The following is a 10,088-nucleotide window of genomic DNA, read 5'->3' on the forward strand; positions in this document are numbered from 1 at the left end:
GATCTGGTTCACCACCCGGGCTTCTAGCCCGGCTCCAAATCAGGGGACGTGCGAGCCCCCAGGGCCTCTCCCTGCCCAGGACCCTCCGTGGACCCTGGCACGTACTGTCCCAGCTCCCTCACACCTGCTGGGGTGACCACAAGCGGCCGGGGCCACAAGCAGCAGCGTGGGCACCAGGTACCGCAAGGCCACAGCAGAGACCACAGTCTTGGGGGGGAGGCACGCCCCACATGGATCAGGCCCCAGCCTCTCCCCTAACCCTGAGCCAAGATGCAGGCCCGGCTGGAGGTTGGCCCCCATTTGGGCCCCGAGGCTCCTTCTGTAGCCACATTCGCTCCCTCCCGACCACCCCTGCCTCCTCCCTGCTCACACCTACCAGCGCCACTCTCTCTGAGCGAGGTCCCCTCTGCCCTCCCCAAGGGGCTGGGGACCGCTCCGGGGGGGTGCAGGGGTGGCCTGTGTGCAAATGCTCGTGGCTGTGAGAGCCCCCAGTGTGGCGGGGCCCCTGGTGGAGCAGGTGTCCCGCTCCTTGCCGGGGCCGGGGGGCCCACCCACAGCACCCGCAGCCCACTGTCCACAGACCACGACACCGCTCTGGGCCAGGCCCCTGCTTCCACAGCCTGGCCGGGCTGCAGGGGTGGGGTGGGCGGCAGCTCGGCTCTGTCGGCCACGCTGTTCACGTCTCCCCAGCTCATCCCCAGGGAACCCGGCCCAAAGCACCCCGAGCGGGCTCGGGGACAGAGTCGGTGGACCGTGAAGGAGAAAGGCCCAGGCGCCCACGGTCCCTGGGCCCCAGGGTTTCAGACCACATTGGTCTCACCAGCAGCAGCAGCCGGCCCCGCCTGGACTCGGGCATCGGACCCTCCAGCCACCGGCTCAGACCCGGCCCTGGGGCAGCACTGGTCCCGGAAGCGAACACACCCGAACTGGCCCTGTCCCCCGATTAGAGTCCCCCGGCGCACCAGGCCCTGCCCAGAAGCCACCAAGCAGGGGCCCAGAGAGGGTGGGGTGCAGGGCCTTAGAGGTCCAGACAGAAGCGCTCCGGCGGCTGACCCGGGCTCAGGTCACATCTGGGGAAGTGATATGCAGGCAACAAGAGAGCGTCAGCTGCACAGGCACCCCCCAGCCCTGTGACCCCGGACCCCGACACACAGCACGCGTGCTTGCTGCCCGGGGCTGCAGAGAAGGCAGGCCGGCCTGGGCTGCCAACGGCTTTCTTGCGTGGGAGTCTGGCCAGGGCGGTGTCCCCCAGCCTCTCCATTCTCAGCCACCGCGTCTCTACCAGCCGCTCCCCAGAGGAGACCGCCAGGCCCCAGGGTGGCAGACGACATGGCCGAACAAGGTAACACAAGGCCAAGGTTGGAGGTCCAGAGGGGGGCGCCAGCGGGGAAGCGGGATGCAAGGGCCGGTGGGTGAGGCGGGGCAGAGGGAAATTCGACACAGGGTCAAGGAGATAAAACCAAGGCGAGGCTGCCTCACCCTGCGACCTCTCCAACCTCTCAGCCGCACAGCCCAGAAGCCATTTAACCCACCCCCCAGGGGACCCTAGCGCCACCGCCCACTCACCGAGAGGGACTCACGGCCACACCCACAGAGAGGTCAGCAGGGAGCTCCCCCCTCCCCCCCCCCCCCCGCCCCACACCCCCACCCTCAGGCCTGGGCGGCCTCGTCCAAGGCCAGAGTCAGCCCGGCCAGCACCCAGCGCTCAGTACAGCGGCTCCTGAGCCGGCTCCCCTGGGGGCACCCTGCCAGCGACCGGGCCCTGCCCCCAGCGCGTTCCCCAGGCGACCTGGGGCACCTCCCCACAACCCAAGAGCAAGGCGTCGTCACCCTGCCCACAGTCACACAACACAGAGCGGAGACCTGTCCTCCGGGCCACCCCCCGGCAAACAGGGAGGGAGCTGGAACACCAGCGACCCCGGGGAAAGGAGCCCGTGGACACAGACACCCCCCAGGGAGCGAGAGCCACCCTCGAACGGCTCAGAATGGTCAACTGGGGACCATGGCTTTTGGGGGCCATGGCTGTGGGTCTCCTGCCCGCTGACTCAACTCCTTGATGGGGGCCTTCCAGCAGGACAGGACGGCCTGAGGGGCCCCCTTCGCCCGAGGAGTTAGCTAGACAGGATCCAGGCTGAGCTGGCCTCGTTGTCAGCTGGGCTTGCCGGGTGGGACCAAATGCAGAACCGCCCGCCAGCCCCCCTCAGGGGCTGGTGGCGTATTTATTCCTATCATACAGACGGGGAGACTGAGGGACAGTTCATTAGGTAAGAGTCTAGTGCTGGCCTCACAGCAGCACCTGAAGCCAGAGGCAGGGCTGCCCAGTGGGTAGGGCGGGTGGGCATCATGCTCCCAGGGGCAGCCTGGCTTTGCCCCTGAGGAGGCCCCAAGCCCTCAGAGGGAGCCCCCACGCCGGAAGACCCCTCCCCAGGAAAGCAGGACGGAAGGAAGGTGGCTCCCAGCACCCAGCCACGTCCACGCCAGGAGGAAAGGCTAACACCCTCCCCAACCTGCCTGTGCTCCCACCCGCGCCTCCCCCAAGTGCCCGGGGCAGGCCGGCTCGGCTCAGGCAGAGCCCCCCAGGGAACTCACCAGCTGTGGGAGGGCGCCAGGCCGCAGCCGTGGCTCAAAGGCCAGCCGCCGGTGGAGCCCAGGCACCGGGACACCGGCACCTGACGTTGCCGGAGAAACCCAAGCGTCCATCCAGGCAGGCTCCTCCTCCAGGCTGGCTTCCCGGAGCCCCGAGGGAACAGCGCCAGGCGCCAGGAGCCTCACCGGCACATCCAGCCCCCACGGGCCGAGGACACACACCTGGGGCGCTCCTACTGGGCCCCAGGCAGTGGGGGCAGCGCGGGAGGCAGGTCTGCACCGGCAGGGAGGCGGGCATCTCCAGTGCGGTCCACAGCTGCCCCCTCTCGACCCTCCACCCCTGCTTTCTCCCCGCCCCCCAGGGACCTCCAGCAGCCACCCGGGTCTCTGGAAGCACAGCCTGGCAGCCAGGAGCCAGGGAGCCGGAGGCCAACAGGGTCACCCCAGCCCTTCTGAAGCACGGTGTCAGGGGTGGGGGGCGGGGGGGAGACACCTGAGACAGTTCACAGCCTCGTCTAGAGAGCAGTTCTCAGGGCTTCCAGAAGTGGGAAGGTGCCGGTGGGTGGACATGGGAGGGGGTCCGGTTACCAAACGCAAAACCCACAAGGTCTCCCGCCTCCTTGGAGTCAGTGTGGCAGCCCAGGCAAAGGAGGGCAGGGGCTCTTGAGGGGCCCGGGCAGCGCCTGGTCCCGCGTGTGGGTTCCCGGGGTCTCGGTCATTTGGCTAAGATCTGCACACTCACCCAAAGTCCATTTTCAACCCTAGGTCCTGGTCAGCGTGTGCTGCCCCCACCCCTGCCCAGCTCCAAACTCGCACCTGCAGGGGTCTGGGGAGCCTAGGAGTCCTGGAGGCGGGCAGCTAAGGAGGTGAGGCAGCAGGGAGTGCCGTCTCCTTGTCTCGGCCCGGGGGAAACCGCCCCCCCCCCACTGTGGAGGTCCTGGGGTGGGTGCCCCAAGTCTTCCTGTCCCTGCCACCACCCTACCCCCAGAAGGTAGGTCTTTCCCTCCCTCCCCCGCCAAAAAAAAACCAAACTCTAATAAAAGTATCTTGCCAGGAGATTCCCCTTGGTGTTCAGGAAATTTGAATTTGGAGGCAGAGAAACTTGGAGCAGCCTGATCTCTTAAATACTCAGGGGCATGCCTGCCCCCCCGGAAGGGGCATGGAGACAGCAGTCCCTCGGCCCCTGGGGAGCTGCTTGGCACTGTCCTAAGGGAGCCAGATGCCTGGCGAGGCCACCTTGGACCAGAGCTGGCCTGCCAGGCCAGACCACGCGGGAGGCGTCTGCATCCCAGGGCCAGAGGGTCGAGAGGCGTATGACCCCGCAGTCGGCAGGCGTGATGCTGGAACTCGGCACACTGGCTGGGCTGCCTCAGCCACCACCGGCCCAGAGCCGTCTGGCACCGGAATTGGATGGGCTCAGGGCTGCGTCAGCTCTGGCCCACAGGTTGACTTTGCCCGTTGGCACCAGAGGCACAAGGGACGTCCACCCAGCCTGAGGTTTTGGAGTTTTGTCACACAGCCCAAGCTGACTAAGAGACAGACGTGCCTTTTGAAACACGTGTGCAACTGGGCCCTGAGACCGATGCCTGGCCTGGCGCTGGGCACAGCGTGGCAGAACAGCCATCATGAGCTGCGTGTGGCCGGGCCGCTCAGTCCCAAAGCCAAGTGTCCCCACCTGGCCCAGTAGGAGGGAAGGGGGAACACCCAGCACCGTGCACAGGCAGAATCGTGCTTGAGCAAGCGGTCGGGGCCCCGTGGCACACTCGGCCGTTGCATGCACCCCTCAGCCTGGCCCTCCGCCACCGCCAGCCGTGGGGGTAGGGCGCGCCGAGCTTGGTGGCTGGGGGTGGGGGGGCGCTGGGGGGGTGAGCGGAAGCAGCTGCTGACTGAGGGCCACTCTCATTCCAGGGGGGACAGGGCCGAAAGGCGTCCCAGGGGAAGAGTGCCGGGTTCCCCATTGTGTGGGAGGAGAAATGGCCTGAGGGGTGGGGACAAGTGACCTCCTGGCTGGTCAGGAACCTAATACGCAAAGGAAGGCACCATGCAGGGAAGGAGGCCCGTGTGTGTGGGTGCAAACCGCGAAGCTCTCTCTCTCCCTCGCTTTCCTGCCCACCAGGAGCACCTGCCCAGAAGTAACACCGAGCCGCTCAGGACCCAGCACCGCCCTGCCAGCTGGGGGACCCCGGCCGCCTCAGTGCTGGCCTCACAGGCAGGGGCCCCGGCGGCGAAGACAGGGGCCGCGTGCGGGCCCGGCGGCGGCGTGAGCACTTAGGGACCAAGGTCGGTCAAGCTGCCTCCAAATGCCCAGCCTGCCGGCATCAGAGGCGGCCCTGAGCTCGGACGGCCCGGCGGCTCCCCTGGGCCTCCCCCTCGTTCTGGAAGGGCCGCCACTCCTCCTCAGGAGTGCGTCCGGGGCGCAGCTGGCCTGTGCTGTCCGTGAGGTCTCGGCCGGCACCACCCCGGTTGTAGGAACGTCTGACCCTCCAGCATGGGACCCCCTACTCCACTGCATCCCCGCTTCGTCAGGGCAGGTGCAGAGGGGCAACGTCCACGGGCTGCCACCTGGCACAGCCGAGGAGGGCCTCGCCAGAAGCGTCACCCGGACAGCACCCCGCAAGAGGGTGCCTTGCCCAGGACCTCCTCGCGGGGCTGTGTCCCCCGCAGAAAGAGCACCGGGGCCTGGGGACCGAGGGGTGCGGCAAGGCATCAGTTGGCCAGAGCCCCGCAGGGCGGCCCTGCTTCCTCCCCACCATCCGACGGCAGCTGCTCCTTGGGGCACATCGTGCGCCCCAGACTCTGCCTTGGCATCCGCTTCCGGAGAACCAGACCTATGACAAGTGGGGCCAAGAGCAACCTGGTGGCTCTGAGGGAGGGGTGAGCTGTGGACTCCAAACACATAGGGCTGGCCAGACCCTGAGAAGACCCTTCCACTGTCCTGCTCGGGGTGGAGGCGGGAGGAAGGGGGTCTGTAAGGACCCTCATTCCCTGGCTTTCTGCCTCTGCGGGGTGGGAGGCTCTCAGTCCGGACCTCCAGCTATGGGGGGGTCACCTCCCGAGTTCAGCCCCTGTTCTCCATGGCACCTGAGGGCCGCCCCCCTTCCCCCCTTCCCTCCCCTGTCCTGTCCTCTTTGTCTTTATGAGCTCATAATTTAAAAAGCAAATGAAGAAACTCATTGCTGTCATTTTAACGGGGCTTCCGAGGGGATCAAAAGTAAATGCATGCGATGGGTTTGTCCCTGCGGGTCTTTCTAATTTCCCCGATCAGCCTGGCTCTGAGCTTCGATCAGTCCTGCAGGGAGAGGGAGGGGCCCCGGAGGCCTGGGGTCCCGTGTCCCTCCTTCCTTCTGGCTGCTTCCCTTCCCGGGTGCCAGATGCTCAGGAAATGTCTGTGCTCCCATCCTGGAAGGTTTGCTGTTTGGAGAACCAGGGTGGTAGGCTTCCAGGTGCTTTTCAGACGGGGGACTCCCCGGGGCCCGGCCCAGACCGCTGCCGCGCTGCCCTGAGTCTGCTGCCCCCTGCAGGTCAGTCATTGCCACAGGTTGATTCGGGCCACAGAGGCGGGGTGGGGCCCACACCAAGGGGAGTCTCCCACAGACCTGACCAGACGATTTGGGAGTTAGGGACCGACCCACTGGGAAGAATCAAGCTGTGAAAACAGCCCCACCCTGAGGCCACAGAGGGCTGGGAGAGGAGGCCGCCTGGCTGAGTTTCCCCTAAGAGCAGAGCAGGGGCCCCCTGAGGAGGATGCGGGGTTTCCATGGCAACCGCGAGTGCCCCAGAAAAGATGGGCAGAGACTCTGGGAACGGACCCCATGCGGGGACCGGCAGGAGGGTGGCCCCCTCTCCTGCTCTCCCTGGCTTTCTGCGCCTGCCGCTGGACAGGTGACGGGCATTGCCCAGGAGGCCCACGGAGGCGGGCAGCCCGCGGCAAGTCCAGGTACCGTCTTGCCGGCCCAGGTGAGGGCTCTTTGTGCTTCCTGAGGTCGCCCGTGGGGGGTGCCCCAGGTCCCGCTGTGCCCTGGAGAGCTGGCTTGCCTCTTGCTCTGCCCCGAGTCCCGTGCCCAACACGGGTTCCCACCAACTGCTTCCTCGCGCCGGGTAAACCTGGCGGGGCAACCCCGCCCGCTGCCGCCCCTGAACCCGCATCCTCACCGCGAGGTGGCCACGGGTCCCCCAAGCACCCCTCCATTCTCCCCCCACCAACCGTGCCACCGTGCACCCCTGCTGCCCCAGCCCTGGGCCTCTCCGGCTGGCCTGGCTGCCCACAGCGGAGGTGGGGGTGTCCCTCTTCCTGGACCCCTGGCAGGACACAGGGCCTTCAGGGAGTCTGGCCTCCACAGAGAGGCAGGTGCGAGTGTGTGCGGGGGGCTCCCGCGGGAGAGTGGGTCCGTGGGGCCAGGTTTCGTCCTGGCTCTGTGACCACACCCCAGGCGCGGCAGGAGGCATTCAGGCGGTGAAAGCCAGCACTGGGGGGGGGGGGGGGAGGGGGGGGCAAAGCCCTGGGGATGGGGAAGGGGAGGGAGGCGGGTACCAAGGGTGGGGGCCCCTCCTGTAAGCCCTGGCCCTGGGGGTTCCTCCCTTCCCACCAAGTTTCCAGGTCCCCAGCTAGCCGGCCAGCCCAGCGGCCTCAGAGGCACCCGTGCTCCTGTGAAATGGAGCACCTGCGCCACAGAGGCAGGCAAACCCCGACTCGCTGGCCCCGCGCACGAGGTCTGTGCCTGAGGAGGTCCCCGCGTCCGCCCACGCCTCTGGGCCGGCAGCCTGAGGGGCTCAGCCCGGGGAGGCTGGAGGAGGTCAGCCCAGGAGCAAGTTTCATGGCGACAGCTGTCCCTTGCACAGGGGACAACGTGTTCTAGGCCCATGCCAGGGGCTTCACTGGCAGGACTTTATTTCCCAGGCTTCCGTCTGGCAGAGGAGAGAGGCCCAGGGTAGGGCCCCTGCTCTAGCGGCCACATCTGCATGGGCCTGCAGTGTCCCAAGCTCCACGCTGTCCCTACGTTCTAGACAGAGTCCCCACGGAGAGAGAGGTTTCCTCATGGACCTGTGAGCGGCTGTGTGGTGACCCCGCTCCCTGAGCTGCCGGGAGGGCGGCTGCTCCCTGAGCCCTGGGGGCACAGGCTCTGGTGCCTTTCGCCGGACAGCGCACAGCCGGGAAAGGAGGGGGCAGCGGAGGGTCCCCCAGCGAGGGTCTGGATGCAGGCCACATAGCCCCGCCCCCAGTGGTGCCTGTGAGCCCGGGTCGTGCTCACGATATAACGCGACGTGACAACGAGGCCGCAAAGCTCTGCGTGTTCTATGACCCAAGTCATGTAGCAACCATCGTAAGTAAATACTGGGACATGGGCGTAGTGGGGTGAACGGAGTCCCCGGAAGACATCCACCTAGAGTAAATAGGAGTAAATGTGCTTCTGTTTGGGAGGGGAGGTCTATGCAGATGTCATTAAGCATCTCAGGATGAGACCGTCCTGGACTAGGCAGGCCCTGCATCCGATGGCCAGTCCTCCCAGAGGAGAAGGGCGGGGGGCCTGTGGAGGACGGAGCAGAGGTGGAGGGAGGCAGTCACCAGCCAAGGGGCGCCTGGAGCCCCAGGAGCTGAGAGAGGCAGGGACGACCCTCCCTGGGAGCCTCTGGAGGGAGCGGCCCCAGGGGACGGACACAGAGGACACACCATCTCAGTGGTCTCTGACGAGTGCCTCATTCACCGCTCCACACCCCAAGGGTCAGGGAGCTTGGCCAAGGCCAGCCGGCGGGAGTGGGGGGTGGTTGGCGGATGTAACACAGGCAAGTGCCTTCTGTCCCCAGCGGCTCTCCTGGAGTGGGGAGCTGTGGGCAGAGAGCCCCTGAAAGGGGAAAATCCACTGTCTAGTTTGCCTGGGGGGGCTTCCTCGGATTGATTTGCTCCCCTAATTCTGTCTGGCTTACGCTCACGTAGAGACTCCTCCTCCCACCACACGGCACCGTGGGAACCCAGAGCCCCCAGACTCTCCATCTCTCTGCCTCTGTCTCTGTGTCTCTCTCTCTGCCTGTCTCCGGCTCTCAGTGTCACCCATCTGCCAGACCTGGGGGGCTTAGACAGGCAGGGGGCAGGGGGTTCAGTCATACGAGCCGGGGATGGGCTCCCACAGACCGACCTGCCACGGACAAGGGCGGGTGTGCCCGCTTCACGTGGCCCCGGGTGACAGAGCCCGCGGCTGCCAGCCAGGGCCCCAGGAATGCTGCGTGGCCGGGTGTCGCTTGATGACACGGGTGGTGCATAGCCTCCCTCGCATCTCCAGCTATTTCCTGGGCGCCTGTCATCTCCCAGGGAGGCACTGGGCCCCGCGGGCGGCAGACCGTTTCCTTCCGGCTCCCTGCGGCACCTGCCTGGGGACCCGTTCGCCCACCCTGCAGGCCCCACCCTCCAGGGAGTTTTGAGGCCCTGAGGAGAGGAGATGGCTATGGGCGACCCCCGGGGTCCTGAGGGCAAGGGGGTGGGGGGCACTTGCCCCACGACTTTGCAGGACAATAAGTTGTTTCTCAGGGTAATGACATTATCGGGAACACGGTCAACCCGAGTGATCTTACATGACTATGTATGTGAGCATGCGTGTGCCTCTCTCTCTCTCTCTCTCTCTCTCTCTCTCTCTCTCTCTCTCTCTTTTTCTCCCTGTCTACCTTTTCCTTCTTCAGTCTGGAATCCACGGTAGAGACTGGTCAGAAGCATTTAGGTCCCGGGTTGGGCTCAGCTCCTCTGTGTCCCCTCTGGGCCCCGCAGGAGCAAACTTGCTGTAGGCGGGGAGGCTGGGGGGCGGGGGGCAGCGGGGTCTGGGAGGCCACGGACGAGGAGCTACCACGCCAGCAGCAGGGATGTCCCGATCTGCCCCTGGCCCCAGCAAACACCCCCGTGGGCCTCAGGCTGCACACCCCGCTGACGCCTGTGTGCCCATCCTTTGTCCCTGGGATGGCTCCAGGCAGCGGCCGCCTTCAGCCGGCCCGGCCTTCATCCAAGGCCCATTGCAGCCCTGAGAGTCCACCAGGCCTCCCCACCTCCAGGCGCTCAGAAACCGTCCACCGTCATCTCCCGCCAGGCCTGTCCAGGGGGCGGATCCGGGACGGGGAAGTCAGCTCCCCTGAAGCCCGGCCTGGGGACCGGCACCTCGCCGTTCTGCCCGCTCACTGGTATCACAGGCAGGACACCAGGGAAGGCTGAGCGGTGAAGGGCAGGCGCGTGGCAGGCGCCTCGGGTGGAGGCGGCACTGTTGGCTACTGGCGAGGGCAGGGCCCCGGGCGTGCCGACACCAAATCCTGGGTGTGGGCTCTCGAGCGGCGGTGCCTCCAGGACCAGCCGGCGTCACTGCTCCTCTGCCTTCTGTATTCCCTCCGAGGATGTGTCCCGACGGGAAAGCGTTTTTCTCCCTCTAACGCTCCTTTGGGAATGGGACCCAAAGGGATGGGGGGGGGGGTGCCTACGGCCCCCCATGGGAGCACTCTGTCCCGCTGGTGCACCAGGCCTCACCGAGTGG

Source organism: Felis catus, chromosome D4 (genome assembly GCF_018350175.1).
Source record: "Felis catus isolate Fca126 chromosome D4, F.catus_Fca126_mat1.0, whole genome shotgun sequence".
Classification (NCBI taxonomy): domain Eukaryota; kingdom Metazoa; phylum Chordata; class Mammalia; order Carnivora; family Felidae; genus Felis; species Felis catus.